We start from the raw sequence: 15,724 nt of genomic DNA, 5'->3' as shown, positions 1-15,724 counted from the left end.
ATGGGCAGGGTCCTCTCTCCTGTAGAGTGTAAGCTCTTATGGGCAGGGACCTCTCTCCTGTAGAGTGTAAGCTCTTATGGTCAGGGTCCTCTCTCCTGTACAGTGTAAGCTCTTATGGGCAGGGAGCTCTCTCCTGTAGAGTGTAAGCTCTTATGGGCAGGGACCTCTCTCCTGTAGAGTGTAAGCTCTTATGGTCAGGGTCCTCTCTCCTGTACAGTGTAAGCTCTTATGGGCAGGGTTCTCTCTCCTGTAGAGTGTAAGCTCTTATGGGCAGGGTCCTCTCTCCTGTACAGTGTAAGCTCTTATGGGCAGGGTCCTCTCTCCTGTAGAGTGTAAGCTCTTAGGGGCAGGGTTCTCTCTCCTGTAGAGTGTAAGCTCTTATGGGCAGGGTCCTCTCTCCTGTAGAGTGTAAGCTCTTATGGGCAGGGTCCTCTCTCCTGTAGAGTGTAAGCTCTTATGGGCAGGGTCCTCTCTCCTGTAGAGTGTAAGCTCTTATGGGCAGGGTCCTCTCCCCTGTAGAGTGTAAGCTCTTATGGGCAGGGTCCTCTCTCCTGTAGAGTGTAAGCTCTTATGGGCAGGGTTCTCTCTCCTGTAGAGTGTAAGCTCTTATGGGCAGGGTTCTCTCTCCTGTATAGTGTAAGCTCTTATGGGCAGGGTCCTCTCTTCTGTACAGTGTAAGCTCTTATGGGCAGGGCCCCCTTTCCTGTACAGTGTAAGCTCTTATGGGCAGGGTCCTCTCTCCTGTAGAGAGTAAGCTCTTATAAGCAGGGTTCTCTCTCCTGCAGAGTGTAAGCTCTTATGGACAGTGTCCTCTCTCCTGTAGAGAGTAAGCTCTTATAAGCAGGGTTCTCTCTCCTGCAGAGTGTAAGCTCTTATGGGCAGGGTCCTCTCTCCGGTACAGTGTAAGCTCTTATGGGCAGGGTCCTCTCTCCTGTAGAGTGCAAGCTCTTATGGGCAGGGCCCCCTTTCCTGTAGAGTGTAAGCTCTTGTGTACAGGATCCTCTCTCCTATAGAGTGTAAGCTCTTATGGGCAGGGTCCTGTCTCCTGTAGAGTGTAAGCTCTTATGGGCAGGGTCCTCTCTCCTGTAGAGTGTAAGCTCTTATGGGCAGGGTCCTCTCTCCTGTACAGTGTAAGCTCTTATGGGCAGGGTCCTCTCTCCTGTAGAGTGTAAGCTCTTATGGGCAGGGTCCTCTCTCCTGTAGAGTGTAAGCTCTTATGGGCAGGGACCTCTCCCCTGTAGAGTGTAAGCTCTTATGGGCAGGGTCCTCTCTCCTGTACAGTGTAAGCTCTTATGGGCAGGGTTCTCTCTCCTTTAGAGTGTAAGCTCTTATGGGCAGGGTCCTCTCTCCTGTACAGTGTAAGCTCTTATGGGCAGGGTCCTCTCTCCTGTAGAGTGTAAGCTCCTATGGGCAGGGTCCTCTCTCCTGTACAGTGTAAGCTCTTATGGGCAGGGACTTCTCTCCTGTAGAGTGTAAGCTCTTATGGGCAGGGTCCTCTCTCCTGTAGAGTGTAAGCTCTTATGGGCAGGGTCCTCTCTCCTTTAGAGTGTAAGCTCTTATGGGCAGGGTCCTCTCTCCTGTAGAGTGTAAGCTCTTAGGGGCAGGGTCCTCTCTCCTGTAGAGTGTAAGCTCTTATGGGCAGGGTCCTCTCTCCTGTAGAGCGTAAACTCTTATGGGCAGGGACCTCTCTCCTGTAGAGTGTAAGCTCTTATGGGCAGAATCCTCTCTCCTGTAGAGTGTAAGCTCTAATGTGCAGGGTCCTCTCTCCTGTAGAGTGTAAGCTCTTATAGGCAGGGTCCTCTCTCCTGTAGAGTGTAAGCTCTTATGGGCAGGGTCCTCTCTCCTGTACAGTGTAAGCTCTTATGGGCAGGGTCCTCTCTCCTGTAGAGTGTAAGCTCTTAGGGGCAGGGTTCTCTCTCCTGTAGAGTGTAAGCTCTTATGGGCAGGGTCCTCTCTCCTGTAGAGTGTAAGCTCTTATGGGCAGGGTCCTCTCTGCTGTAGAGTGTAAGCTCTTATGGGCAGGGTCCTCTCTCCTGTAGAGTGTAAGCTCTTATGGGCAGGGACCTCTCCCCTGTAGAGTGTAAGCTCTTATGGGCAGGGTCCTCTCTCCTGTAGAGTGTAAGCTCTTATGGGCAGGGTTCTCTCTCCTGTAGAGTGGAAGCTCTTATGGGCAGGGTTCTCTCTCCTATATAGTGTAAGCTCTTATGGCCAGGGTCCTCTCTTCTGTACAGTGTAAGCTCTTATGGGCAGGGCCCCCTTTGCTGTACAGTGTAAGCTCTTATGGGCAGGGACCTCTCTCCTGTACAGTCTAAGTTCTTATGGGCAGGGTCCTCTCTCCTGTAGGGTGTAAGCTCTTATGGGCAGGGTCCTGTCTCCTGTAGAGTGTAAGCTCTTATGGACAGTGTCCTCTCTCCTGTAGAGAGTAAGCTCTTATGGGCAGGGTTCTCTCTCCTTTAGAGTGTAAGCTCTTATGGGCAGGGTCCTCTCTCCGGTACAGTGTAAGCTCTTATGGGCAGGGTCCTCTCTCCTGTAGAGTGCAAGCTCTTATGGGCAGGGCCCCCTTTCCTGTAGAGTGTAAGCTCTTGTGTACAGGATCCTCTCTCTTATAGAGTGTAAGCTCTTATGGGCAGGGTCCTGTCTCCTGTAGAGTGTAAGCTCTTATGGGCAGGGTCCTCTCTCCTGTAGAGTGTAAGCTCTTATGGGCAGGGTCCTCTCTCCTGTACAGTGTAAGCTCTTATGGGCATGGTCCTCTCTCCTGTAGAGTGTAAGCTCTTATGGGCAGGGTCCTCTCTCCTGTAGAGTGTAAGCTCTTATGGGCAGGGACCCCTCCCCTGTAGAGTGTAAGCTCTTATGGGCAGGGTCCTCTCTCCTGTAGAGTGTAAGCTCTTATGGGCAGGGTTCTCTCTCCTTTAGAGTGTAAGCTCTTATGGGCAGGGTCCTCTCTCCTGTACAGTGTAAGCTCTTATGGGCAGGGTCCTCTCTCCTGTAGAGTGTAAGCTCTCATGGGCAGGGTCCTCTCTCCTGTACAGTGTAAGCTCTTATGGGCAGGGACTTCTCTCCTGTAGAGTGTAAGCTCTTATGGGCAGGGTCCTCTCTCCTGTAGAGTGTAAGCTCTTATGGGCAGGGTCCTCTCTCCTTTAGAGTGTACGCTCTTATGGGCAGGGTCCTCTCTCCTGTAGAGTGTAAGCTCTTAGGGGCAGGGCCCTCTCTCCTGTAGAGTGTAAGCTCTTATGGGCAGGGACCTCCCTCCTGTAGAGAGTGTAAGTTCTTATGGGCAGGATCCTCTCTCCTGTAGAGTGGAAGCTCTTATGGGCAGGGACCTCTCTCCTGTAGAGTGTAAGCTCTTATGGGCAGGGTCCTCTCTCCTGTAGAGCGTAAGCTCTTATGGGCAGGGACCTCTCTCCTGTAGAGTGTAAGCTCTTATGGGCAGGGTCCTCTCTCCTGTAGACTGTAAGCTCTTATGGGCAGGGTTCTCTCTCCTTTAGAGTGTAAGCTCTTATGGGCAGGGTCCTCTCTCCGGTAGAGCGTAAGCTCTTATGGGCAGGGACCTCTCTCCTGTAGAGTGTAAGCTCTTATGGGCAGAATCCTCTCTCCTGTAGAGTGTAAGCTCTTATGAGCAGGGTCCTCTCTCCTGTACAGTGTAAGCTCTTATGGGCAGGGTCCTCTCTCCTGTACAGTATAAGCTCTTATGGGCAGGGACTTCTCTCCTGTAGAGTGTAAGCTCTTATGGGCAGGGTCCTCTCTCCTGTAGAGTGTAAGCTCTTATGGGCAGGGTCCTCTCTCCTGTAGAGTGTAAGCTCTTATGGGCAGGGACCTCTCTCCTGTAGATTGTAAGCTCTTATGGTCAGGGTCCTCTCTTCTGTACAGTGTAAGCTCTTATGGGCAGGGTCCTCTCTCCTGTAGAGTGTAAGCTCTTATGGGCAGGGTTCTCTCTCCTGTAGAGTGTAAGCTCTTATGGGCAGGGTTCTCTCTCCTGTATAGTGTAAGCTCTTATGGGCAGGGTCCTCTCTTCTGTACAGTGTAAGCTCTTATGGGCAGGGCCCCCTTTCCTGTACAGTGTAAGCTCTTATGGGCAGGGACCTCTCTCCTGTACAGTGTAAGTTCTTATGGGCAGGGTCCTCTCTCCTGTAGGGTGTAAGCTCTTATGGGCAGGGTCCTGTCTCCTGTAGAGTGTAAGCTCTTATGGACAGTGTCCTCTCTCCTGTAGAGAGTAAGCTCTTATGGGCAGGGTTCTCTCTCCTTTAGAGTGTAAGCTCTTATGGGCAGGGTCCTCTCTCCGGTACAGTGTAAGCTCTTATGGGCAGGGTCCTCTCTCCTGTAGAGTGCAAGCTCTTATGGGCAGGGCCCCCTTTCCTGTAGAGTGTAAGCTCTTGTGTACAGGATCCTCTCTCCTATAGAGTGTAAGCTCTTATGGGCAGGGTCCTGTCTCCTGTAGAGTGTAAGCTCTTATGGGCAGGGTCCTCTCTCCTGTAGAGTGTAAGCTCTTATGGGCAGGGTCCTCTCTCCTGTACAGTGTAAGCTCTTATGGGCAGGGTCCTCTCTCCTGTAGAGTGTAAGCTCTTATGGGCAGGGTCCTCTCTCCTGTAGAGTGTAAGCTCTTATGGGCAGGGACCCCTCCCCTGTAGAGTGTAAGCTCTTATGGGCAGGGTCCTCTCTCCTGTAGAGTGTAAGCTCTTATGGGCAGGGTTCTCTCTCCTTTAGAGTGTAAGCTCTTATGGGCAGGGTCCTCTCTCCTGTACAGTGTAAGCTCTTATGGGCAGGGTCCTCTCTCCTGTAGAGTGTAAGCTCTTATGGGCAGGGTCCTCTCTCCTGTAGAGTGTAAGCTCTTATGGGCAGGGTTCTCTCTCCTTTAGAGTGTAAGCTCTTATGGGCAGGGTCCTCTCTCCTGTACAGTGTAAGCTCTTATGGGCAGGGTCCTCTCTCCTGTAGAGTGTAAGCTCTTATGGGCAGGGTCCTCTCTCCTGTACAGTGTAAGCTCTTATGGGCAGGGACTTCTCTCCTGTAGAGTGTAAGCTCTTATGGGCAGGGTCCTCTCTCGTGTAGAGTGTAAGCTCTTATGGGCAGGGTCCTCTCTCTTTTAGAGTGTAAGCTCTTATGGTCAGGGTCCTCTCTCCTGTAGAGTGTAAGCTCTTAGGGACAGGGCCCTCTCTCCTGTAGAGTGTAAGCTCTTATGGGCAGGGACCTCCCTCCTGTAGAGAGTGTAAGTTCTTATGGGCAGGATCGTCTCTCCGGTAGAGTGGAAGCTCTTATGGGCAGGGACCTCTCTCCTGTAGAGCGTAAGCTCTTATGGGCAGGGACCTCTCTCCTGTAGAGTGTAAGCTCTTATGGGCAGGGTCCTCTCTCCTGTAGACTGTAAGCTCTTATGGGCAGGGTTCTCTCTCCTTTAGAGTGTAAGCTCTTATGGGCAGGGTCCTCTCTCCTGTAGAGCGTAAGCTCTTATGGGCAGGGACCTCTCTCCTGTAGAGTGTAAGCTCTTATGGGCAGAATCCTCTCTCCTGTAGAGTGTAAGCTCTTATGGGCAGGGTTCTCTCTCCTTTAGAGTGTAAGCTCTTATGAGCAGGGTCCTCTCTCCTGTAGAGTGTAAGCTCTTATGGGCAGGGACCTCTCTCCTGTACAGTGTAAGCTCTTATGGGCAGGGACTTCTCTCCTGTAGAGTGTAAGCTCTTATGGGCAGGGTCCTCTCTCCTGTAGAGTGTAAGCTCTTATGGGCAGGGTCCTCTCTCCTGTAGAGTGTAAGCTCTTATGGGCAGGGACCTCTCTCCTGTAGATTGTAAGCTCTTATGGTCAGGGTCCTCTCTCCTGTAGAGTGTAAGCTCTTATGGGCAGGGTTCTCTCTCCTGTAGAGTGTAAGCTCTTATGGGCAGGGTTCTCTCTCCTGTAGAGTGTAAGCTCTTATGGGCAGTGTCCTCTCTTCTGTACAGTGTAAGCTCTTATGGGCAGGGCCCCCTTTCCTGTACAGTGTTAGCTCTTATGGGCAGGGACCTCTCTCCTGTACAGTGTAAGCTCTTATGGGCAGGGTCCTCTCTCCTGTAGGGTGTAAGCTCTTATGGACAGTGTCCTCTCTCCTGTAGAGAGTAAGCTCTTATGGGCAGGGTTCTCTCTCCTTTAGAGTGTAAGCTCTTATGGGCAGGGTCCTCTCTCCGGTACAGTGTAAGCTCTTATGGGCAGGGTCCTCTTTCCTGTAGAGTGCAAGCTCTTATGGGCAGGGCCCCCTTTCCTGTAGAGTGTAAGCTCTTGTGTACAGGATCCTCTCTCCTGTAGAGTGTAAGCTCTTATGGGCAGGGACTTCTCTCCTGTAGAGTGTAAGCTCTTATGGGCAGGGTCCTCTCTCCTGTAGAGTGTAAGCTCTTATGGGCAGGGTCCTCTCTCCTTTAGAGTGTAAGCTCTTATGGTCAGGGTCCTCTCTCCTGTAGAGTGTAAGCTCTTAGGGGCAGGGCCCTCTCTCCTGTAGAGTGTAAGCTCTTATGGGCAGGGACCTCCCTCCTGTAGAGAGTGTAAGTTCTTATGGGCAGGATCCTCTCTCCGGTAGAGTGGAAGCTCTTATGGGCAGGGACCTCTCTCCTGTAGAGTGTAAGCTCTTATGGGCAGGGTTCTCTCTCCTGTAGAGCGTAAGCTCTTATGGGCAGGGACCTCTCTCCTGTAGAGTGTAAGCTCTTATGGGCAGGGTCCTCTCTCCTGTAGACTGTAAGCTCTTATGGGCAGGGTTCTCTCTCCTTTAGAGTGTAAGCTCTTATGGGCAGGGTCCTCTCTCCTGTAGAGCGTAAGCTCTTATGGGCAGGGACCTCTCTCCTGTAGAGTGTAAGCTCTTATGGGCAGAATCCTCTCTCCTGTAGAGTGTAAGCTCTTATGGGCAGGGTCCTCTCTCCTGTAGAGTGTAAGCTCTTATGGGCAGGGACCTCTCTCCTGTAGATTGTAAGCTCTTATGGTCAGGGTCCTCTCTCCTGTAGAGTGTAAGCTCTTATGGGCAGGGTCCTCTCTCCTGTAGAGTGTAAGCTCTTATGGGCAGGGACTGCTCCCCTGTAGAGTGTAAGCTCTTATGGGCAGGGTCCTCTCTCCTGTAGAGTGTAAGCTCTTATGGGCAGGGTTCTCTCTCCTGTAGAGTGTAAGCTCTTATGGGCAGGGTTCTCTCTCCTGTAGAGTGTAAGCTCTTATGGGCAGTGTCCTCTCTTCTGTACAGTGTAAGCTCTTATGGGCAGGGCCCCCTTTCCTGTACAGTGTTAGCTCTTATGGGCAGGGACCTCTCTCCTGTACAGTGTAAGCTCTTATGGGCAGGGTCCTCTCTCCTGTAGGGTGTAAGCTCTTATGGACAGTGTCCTCTCTCCTGTAGAGAGTAAGCTCTTATGGGCAGGGTTCTCTCTCCTTTAGAGTGTAAGCTCTTATGGGCAGGGTCCTCTCTCCGGTACAGTGTAAGCTCTTATGGGCAGGGTCCTCTTTCCTGTAGAGTGCAAGCTCTTATGGGCAGGGCCCCCTTTCCTGTAGAGTGTAAGCTCTTGTGTACAGGATCCTCTCTCCTATAGAGTGTAAGCTCTTATGGGCAGGGTCCTGTCTCCTGTAGAGTGTAAGCTCCTATGGGCAGGGTCCTCTCTCCTGTAGAGTGTAAGCTCTTATGGGCAGGGACCTCTCTCCTGTAGAGTGTAAGCTCTTATGGGCAGGGTCCTCTCTCCTGTAGAGTGTAAGCTCTTATGGGCAGAATCCTCTCTCCTGTAGAGTGTAAGCTCTTATGGACAGGGTCTTCTCTCTCCTGTAGAGTGTAAGCTCTTATGGGCAGTCTTCTCTCTCCTGTAGAGTGTAAGCTCTTATGGGCAGGATCCTTTCTCCTGTAGAGTGTAAGCTCTTATGGGCAGGATCCTTTCTCCTGTAGAGTGTAAGCTCTTATGGGCAGGGTCCTCTCTCCTGTAGAGTGTAAGCTCTTATGGGCAGGGTCCTTTCTCCTGTAGAGTATAAGCTCTTATGGGCAGGGTCCTCTCTCCTGTAGAGTGTAAGCTCTTAGGGGCAGGGTTCTCTCTCCTGTAGAGTGTAAGCTCTTATGGGCAGGGTCCTCTCTCCTGTAGAGTGTAAGCTCTTATGGGCAGGGTCCTCTCTCCTGTAGAGTGTAAGCTCTTATGGGCAGGGTCCTCTCTCCTGTAGAGTGTAAGCTCTTATGGGCAGGGACCTCTCCCCTGTAGAGTGTAAGCTCTTATGGGCAGGGTCCTCTCTCCTGTAGAGTGTAAGCTCTTATGGGCAGGGTTCTCTCTCCTGTACAGTGTAAGCTCTTATGGGCAGGGACCTCTCTCCTGTACAGTGTAAGTTCTTATGGGCAGGGTCCTCTCTCCTGTAGGGTGTAAGCTCTTATGGGCAGGGTCCTGTCTCCTGTAGAGTGTAAGCTCTTATGGACAGTGTCCTCTCTCCTGTAGAGAGTAAGCTCTTATGGGCAGGGTTCTCTCTCCTTTAGAGTGTAAGCTCTTATGGGCAGGGTCCTCTCTCCGGTACAGTGTAAGCTCTTATGGGCAGGGTCCTCTCTCCTGTAGAGTGCAAGCTCTTATGGGCAGGGCCCCCTTTCCTGTAGAGTGTAAGCTCTTGTGTACAGGATCCTCTCTCCTATAGAGTGTAAGCTCTTATGGGCAGGGTCCTGTCTCCTGTAGAGTGTAAGCTCTTATGGGCAGGGTCCTCTCTCCTGTAGAGTGTAAGCTCTTATGGGCAGGGTCCTCTCTCCTGTACAGTGTAAGCTCATATGGGCAGGGTCCTCTCTCCTGTAGAGTGTAAGCTCTTATGGGCAGGGTCCTCTCTCCTGTAGAGTGTAAGCTCTTATGGGCAGGGACCCCTCCCCTGTAGAGTGTAAGCTCTTATGGGCAGGGTCCTCTCTCCTGTAGAGTGTAAGCTCTTATGGGCAGGGTTCTCTCTCCTTTAGAGTGTAAGCTCTTATGGGCAGGGTCCTCTCTCCTGTAGAGTGTAAGCTCTTATGGGCAGGGTCCTCTCTCCTGTAGAGTGTAAGCTCTTATGGGCAGGGTCCTCTCTCCTGTACAGTGTAAGCTCTTATGGGCAGGGACTTCTCTCCTGTAGAGTGTAAGCTCTTATGGGCAGGGTCCTCTCTCCTGTAGAGTGTAAGCTCTTATGGGCAGGGTCCTCTCTCCTTTAGAGTGTAAGCTCTTATGGGCAGGGTCCTCTCTCCTGTAGAGTGTAAGCTCTTAGGGGCAGGGCCCTCTCTCCTGTAGAGTGTAAGCTCTTATGGGCAGGGACCTCCCTCCTGTAGAGAGTGTAAGTTCTTATGGGCACGATCCTCTCTCCTGTAGAGTGGAATGCTCTTATGGGCAGGGACCTCTCTCCTGTCGAGTGTAAGCTCTTATGGGCAGGGTCCTCTCTCCTGTAGAGCGTAAGCTCTTATGGGCAGGGACCTCTCTCCTGTAGAGTGTAAGCTCTTATGGGCAGGGTCCTCTCTCCTGTAGACTGTAAGCTCTTATGGGCAGGGTTCTCTCTCCTTTAGAGTGTAAGCTCTTATGGGCAGGGTCCTCTCTCCTGTAGAGCGTAAGCTCTTATGGGCAGGGACCTCTCTCCTGTAGAGTGTAAGCTCTTATGGGCAGAATCCTCTCTCCTGTAGAGTGTAAGCTCTTATGGGCAGGGTTCTCTCTCCTTTAGAGTGTAAGCTCTAATGAGCAGGGTCCTCTCTCCTGTACAGTGTAAGCTCTTATGGGCAGGGTCCTCTCTCCTGTAGAGTGTAAGCTCTTATGGGCAGGGTCCTCTCTCCTGTACAGTGTAAGCTCTTATGGGCAGGGACTTCTCTCCTGTAGAGTGTAAGCTCTTATGGGCAGGGTCCTCTCTCCTGTAGAGTGTAAGCTCTTATGGGCAGGGTCCTCTCTCCTGTAGAGTGTAAGCTCTTATGGGCAGGGACCTCTCTCCTGTAGATTGTAAGCTCTTATGGTCAGGGTCCTCTCTCCTGTAGAGTGTAAGCTCTTATGGGCAGGGTCCTCTCTCCTGTAGAGTGTAAGCTCTTATGGGCAGGGACCTCTCCCCTGTAGAGTGTAAGCTCTTATGGGAAGGGTCCTCTCTCCTGTAGAGTGTAAGCTCTTATGGGCAGGGTTCTCTCTCCTGTAGAGTGTAAGCTCTTATGGGCAGGGTTCTCTCTCCTGTAGAGTGTAAGCTCTTATGGGCAGGGTCCTCTCTTCTGTACAGTGTAAGCTCTTATGGGCAGGGCCCCCTTTCCTGTACAGTGTTAGCTCTTATGGGCAGGGACCTCTCTCCTGTACAGTGTAAGCTCTTATGGGCAGGGTCCTCTCTCCTGTAGGGTGTAAGCTCTTATGGACAGTGTCCTCTCTCCTGTAGAGAGTAAGCTCTTATGGGCAGGGTTCTCTCTCCTTTAGAGTGTAAGCTCTTATGGGCAGGGTCCTCTCTCCAGTACAGTGTAAGCTCTTATGGGCAGGGTCCTCTTTCCTGTAGAGTGCAAGCTCTTATGGGCAGGGCCCCCTTTCCTGTAGAGTGTAAGCTCTTGTGTACAGGATCCTCTCTCCTATAGAGTGTAAGCTCTTATGGGCAGGGTCCTTTCTCCTGTAGAGTGTAAGCTCCTATGGGCAGGGTCCTCTCTCCTGTAGAGTGTAAGCTCTTATGGGCAGGGACCTCCCTCCTGTAGAGAGTGTAAGCTCTTATGGGCAGGGTCCTCTCTCCTGTAGAGTGGAATGCTCTTATGGGCAGGGACCTCTCTCCTGTCGAGTGTAAGCTCTTATGGGCAGGGTCCTCTCTCCTGTAGAGCGTAAGCTCTTATGGGCAGGGACCTCTCTCCTGTAGAGTGTAAGCTCTTATGGGCAGGGTCCTCTCTCCTGTAGACTGTAAGCTCTTATGGGCAGGGTTCTCTCTCCTTTAGAGTGTAAGCTCTTATGGGCAGGGTCCTCTCTCCTGTAGAGCGTAAGCTCTTATGGGCAGGGACCTCTCTCCTGTAGAGTGTAAGCTCTTATGGGCAGAATCCTCTCTCCTGTAGAGTGTAAGCTCTTATGGGCAGGGTTCTCTCTCCTTTAGAGTGTAAGCTCTTATGAGCAGGGTCCTCTCTCCTTTACAGTGTAAGCTCTTATGGGCAGGGTCCTCTCTCCTGTAGAGTGTAAGCTCTTATGGGCAGGGTCCTCTCTCCTGTACAGTGTAAGCTCTTATGGGCAGGGACTTCTCTCCTGTAGAGTGTAAGCTCTTATGGGCAGGGTCCTCTCTCCTGTAGAGTGTAAGCTCTTATGGGCAGGGTCCTCTCTCCTGTAGAGTGTAAGCTCTTATGGGCAGGGACCTCTCTCCTGTAGATTGTAAGCTCTTATGGTCAGGGTCCTCTCTCCTGTAGAGTGTAAGCTCTTATGGGCAGGGTCCTCTCTCCTGTAGAGTGTAAGCTCTTATGGGCAGGGACCTCTCCCCTGTAGAGTGTAAGCTCTTATGGGCAGGGTCCTCTCTCCTGTAGAGTGTAAGCTCTTATGGGCAGGGTTCTCTCTCCTGTAGAGTGTAAGCTCTTATGGGCAGGGTTCTCTCTCCTGTAGAGTGTAAGCTCTTATGGGCAGGGTCCTCTCTTCTGTACAGTGTAAGCTCTTATGGGCAGGGCCCCCTTTCCTGTACAGTGTAAGCTCTTATGGGCAGGGTCCTCTCTCCTGTAGGGTGTAAGCTCTTATGGACAGTGTCCTCTCTCCTGTAGAGAGTAAGCTCTTATGGGCAGGGTTCTCTCTCCTTTAGAGTGTAAGCTCTTATGGGCAGGGTCCTCTCTCCGGTACAGTGTAAGCTCTTATGGGCAGGGTCCTCTTTCCTGTAGAGTGCAAGCTCTTATGGGCAGGGCCCCCTTTCCTGTAGAGTGTAAGCTCTTGTGTACAGGATCCTCTCTCCTATAGAGTGTAAGCTCTTATGGGCAGGGTCCTGTCTCCTGTAGAGTGTAAGCTCCTATGGGCAGGGTCCTCTCTCCTGTAGAGTGTAAGCTCTTATGGGCAGGGACCTCTCTCCTGTAGAGTGTAAGCTCTTATGGGCAGGGTCCTCTCTCCTGTAGAGTGTAAGCTCTTATGGGCAGAATCCTCTCTCCTGTAGAGTGTAAGCTCTTATGGACAGGGTCTTCTCTCTCCTGTAGAGTGTAAGCTCTTATGGGCAGTCTTCTCTCTCCTGTAGAGTGTAAGCTCTTATGGGCAGGATCCTTTCTCCTGTAGAGTGTAAGCTCTTATGGGCAGTCTTCTCTCTCCTGTAGAGTGTAAGCTCTTATGGGCAGGGTCCTCTCTCCTGTAGAGTGTAAGCTCTTATGGGCAGGGTCCTTTCTCCTGTAGAGTATAAGCTCTTATGGGCAGGGTCCTCTCTCCTGTAGAGTGTAAGCTCTTATGGGCAGTGTCCTCCCTCCTGTAGAGTGTAAGCTCTTATGGGTAGGGTCCTCTCTCCTGTAGAGTGTAAGCTCTTATGGGTAGGGTCCTCTCTCCTGTAGAGTGTAAGCTCTTATGGGCAGGGTCCTTTCTCCTGTAGAGTATAAGCTCTTATGGGCAGGGTCCTCTCTCCTGTAGAGTGTAAGCTCTTATGGGCAGGGTCCTCTCTCCTGTAGAGTGTAAGCTCTTATGGGCAGGGTCCTTTCTCCTGTAGAGTATAAGCTCTTATGGGCAGGGTCCTCTCTCCTGTAGAGTGTAAGCTCTTATGGGCAGTGTCCTCCCTCCTGTAGAGTGTAAGCTCTTATGGGTAGGGTCCTCTCTCCTGTAGAGTGTAAGCTCTTATGGGTAGGGTCCTCTCTACTGTAGAGTGTAATCTCTTATGGGAAGGGACCTCTCTCCTGTAGAGTGTAAGCTCTTATGGGCAGGGTCCTCTCTCCTGTAGAGTGTAATCTCTTATGGACAGGGTCCTCTCCCCTGTAGAGTGTAAGCTCTCATGGGCAGGGTCCTCTCTCCTGTAGAGTGTAAGCTCTTATGGGCAGTGTCCTCTCTCCTGTACAGTGTAAGCTCTTATAGGCAGGGTCCTCTCTCCTGTAGAGTGTAAGCTCTTATGGGCAGGGATTTCTTTCCTGTAGAGTGTAAGCTCTTATGGGCAGGGTCCTCTCTCCTGTAGAGTGTAAGCTCTTATGGGCAGGGTCCTCTCTCCTTTAGAGTGTAGGCTCTTATGGGCAGTGTCCTCTCTCCTGTAGAGTGTAAGCTCTTAGGGGCAGGGCCCTCTCTCCTGTAGAGTGTAAGCTCTTATGGGCAGGGACCTCTCTCCTGTAGAGTGTAAGCTCTTATGGGCAGGGTCCTCTCTCCTGTAGAGTGTAAGCTGTTATGGGCAGGGTCCTCTCTCTTGTAGAGCGTAAGCTCTTATGGGCAGGGTCCTCTCTCCTGTAGAGTGTAAGCTCTTATGGGCAGGGTCCTCTCTCCTGTAGAGTGTAAATTCTTATGGGCAGGGACCTCTCTCCTGTAGAGTGTAAGCTCTTATGGGCAGGGTCCTCTCTCCTGTAGAGTGTAAGCTCTTATGGGCAGAATCCTCTCTCCTGTAGAGTGTAAGCTCTTATGGACAGGGTCTTCTCTCTCCTGTAGAGTGTAAGCTCTTATGGGCAGTCTTCTCTCTCCTGTAGAGTGTAAGCTCTGATGGGCAGGATCCTTTCTCCTTTAGAGTGTAAGCTCTTATGGGCAGGGTCCTCTCTCCTGTAGAGTGTAAGCTCTTATGGGCAGGGTCCTTTCTCCTGCAGAGTGTAAGCTCTTATGGGCAGTGTCCTCTCTCCTATAGAGTTTAAGCTCTTATGGGTAGGGTCCTCTCTCCTGTAGAGTGTAAGCTCTTATGGGTAGGGTCCTCTCTACTGTAGAGTGTAAGCTCTTATGGGAAGGGACCTCTCCCCTGCAGAGTGTAAGCTCTTATGGGCAGTGTCCTCTCTCCTATAGAGTTTAAGCTCTTATGGGTAGGGTCCTCTCTCCTGTAGAGTGTAAGCTCTTATGGGTAGGGTCCTCTCTACTGTAGAGTGTAAGCTCTTATGGGAAGGGACCTCTCCCCTGTAGAGTGTAAGCTCTTATGGGTAGGGTCCTCTCTCCTGTAGAGTGTAATCTCTTATGGGAAGGGACCTCTCTCCTGTAGAGTGTAAGCTCTTATGGGCAGGGTCCTCTCTCCTGTAGAGTGTAAGCTCTTATGGGCAGGGTCCTCTCTCTTGTAGAGTGTAAGCTCTTATGGACAGGGTCCTCTCTCCTGTAGAGTGTAAGCTCTGATGGGCAGGATCCTTTCTCCTGTAGAGTGTAAGCTCTTATGGACAGGGTCCTCTCTCCTGTAGAGTGTAAGCTCTGATGGGCAGGATCCTTTCTCCTGTAGAGTGTAATCTCTTATGGGAAGGGACCTCTCTCCTGTAGAGTGTAAGCTCTTATGGGCAGGGTCCTCTCTCCTGTAGAGTGTAAGCTCTTATGGGCAGGGTCCTCTCTCTTGTAGAGTGTAAGCTCTTATGGACAGGGTCCTCTGCCCTGTAGAGTGTAAGCTCTCATGGGCAGGGTCCTCTCACCTGTACAGTGTAAGCTCTTATGGGCAGTGTCCTCTCTCCTGTACAGTGTAAGCTCTTATAGGCAGGGTCCTCTCTCCTGTAGAGTGTAAGCTCTTATGGGCAGGGTCCTCTCTCCTGTAGAGTGTAAGCTCTTATGGACAGGGTCTTCTCTCTCCTGTAGAGTGTAAGCTCTTATGGGCAGGGACCTCTCTCCTGTAGAGTGTAAGCTCTTATGGGCAGGGTCCTCTCTCCTGTAGAGTGTAAGCTCTTATGGGTAGAATCCTCTCTCCTGTAGAGTGTAAGCTCTTATGGGTAGAATCCTCTCTCCTGTAGAGTGTAAGCTCTTATGGACAGGGTCTTCTCTCTCCTGTAGAGTGTAAGCTCTTATGGGCAGTCTTCTCTCTCCTGTAGAGTGTAAGCTTTTATGGGCAGGATCATTTCTCCTGTAGAGTGTAAGCTCTTATGGGCAGGATCCTTTCTCCTGTAGAGTGTAAGCTCTTATGGGCAGGGTCATCTCTTCTGTAGAGTGTAAGCTCTTATGGGCAGGGTCCTTTCTCCTGTAGAGTATAAGCTCTTACGGGCAGTGTCCTCTCTCCTGTAGAGTGTAAGCTCTTATGGGCAGGGTCCTCTCTCCTGCAGAGTGTAAGCTCTTATGGGCAGTGTCCTCTCTCCTGTAGAGTGTAAGCTCTTATGGGTAGGGTCCTCTCTCCTGTAGAGTGTAAGCTCTTATGGGTAGGGTCCTCTCTACTGTAGAGTGTAAGCTCTTATGGGAAGGGACCTCTCCCCTGTAGAGTGTAAGCTCTTATGGGTAGGGTCCTCTCTCCTGTAGAGTGTAATCTCTTATGGGAAGGGACCTCTCTCCTGTAGAGTGTAAGCTCTAATGGGCAGGGTCCTCTCTCCTGTAGAGTGTAAGCTCTTATGGACAGGGTCCTCTGCCCTGTAGAGTGTAAGCTCTCATGGGCAGGGTCCTCTCTCCTGTAGAGTGTAAGCTCTTATGGGCAGTGTCCTCTCTCCTGTACAGTGTAAGCTCTTATAGGCAGGGTCCTCTCTCCTGTAGAGTGTAAGCTCTTATGGGCAGGGTCCTCTCTCCTGTAGAGTGTAAGCTCTTATGGACAGGGTCTTCTCTCTCCTGTAGAGTGTAAGCTCTTAAGGGCAGTCTTCTCTCTCCTGTAGAGTGTAAGCTCTTATGGGCAGGGTCCTTTCTCCTGTAGAGTATAAGCTCTTACGGGCAGTGTCCTCTCTCCTGTACAGTGTAAGCTCTTATGGGCAGGGTCCTCTCTACTGTAGAGTGCAAGCTCTCATGGGAAGGGACCTCTCCCCTGTAGAGTGTAAGCTCTTATGGGT

Source organism: Engystomops pustulosus, chromosome 1 (assembly GCF_040894005.1).
Source record: "Engystomops pustulosus chromosome 1, aEngPut4.maternal, whole genome shotgun sequence".
Classification (NCBI taxonomy): Eukaryota; Metazoa; Chordata; class Amphibia; order Anura; family Leptodactylidae; genus Engystomops; species Engystomops pustulosus.
This window is presented reverse-complemented; position numbering follows the sequence as displayed.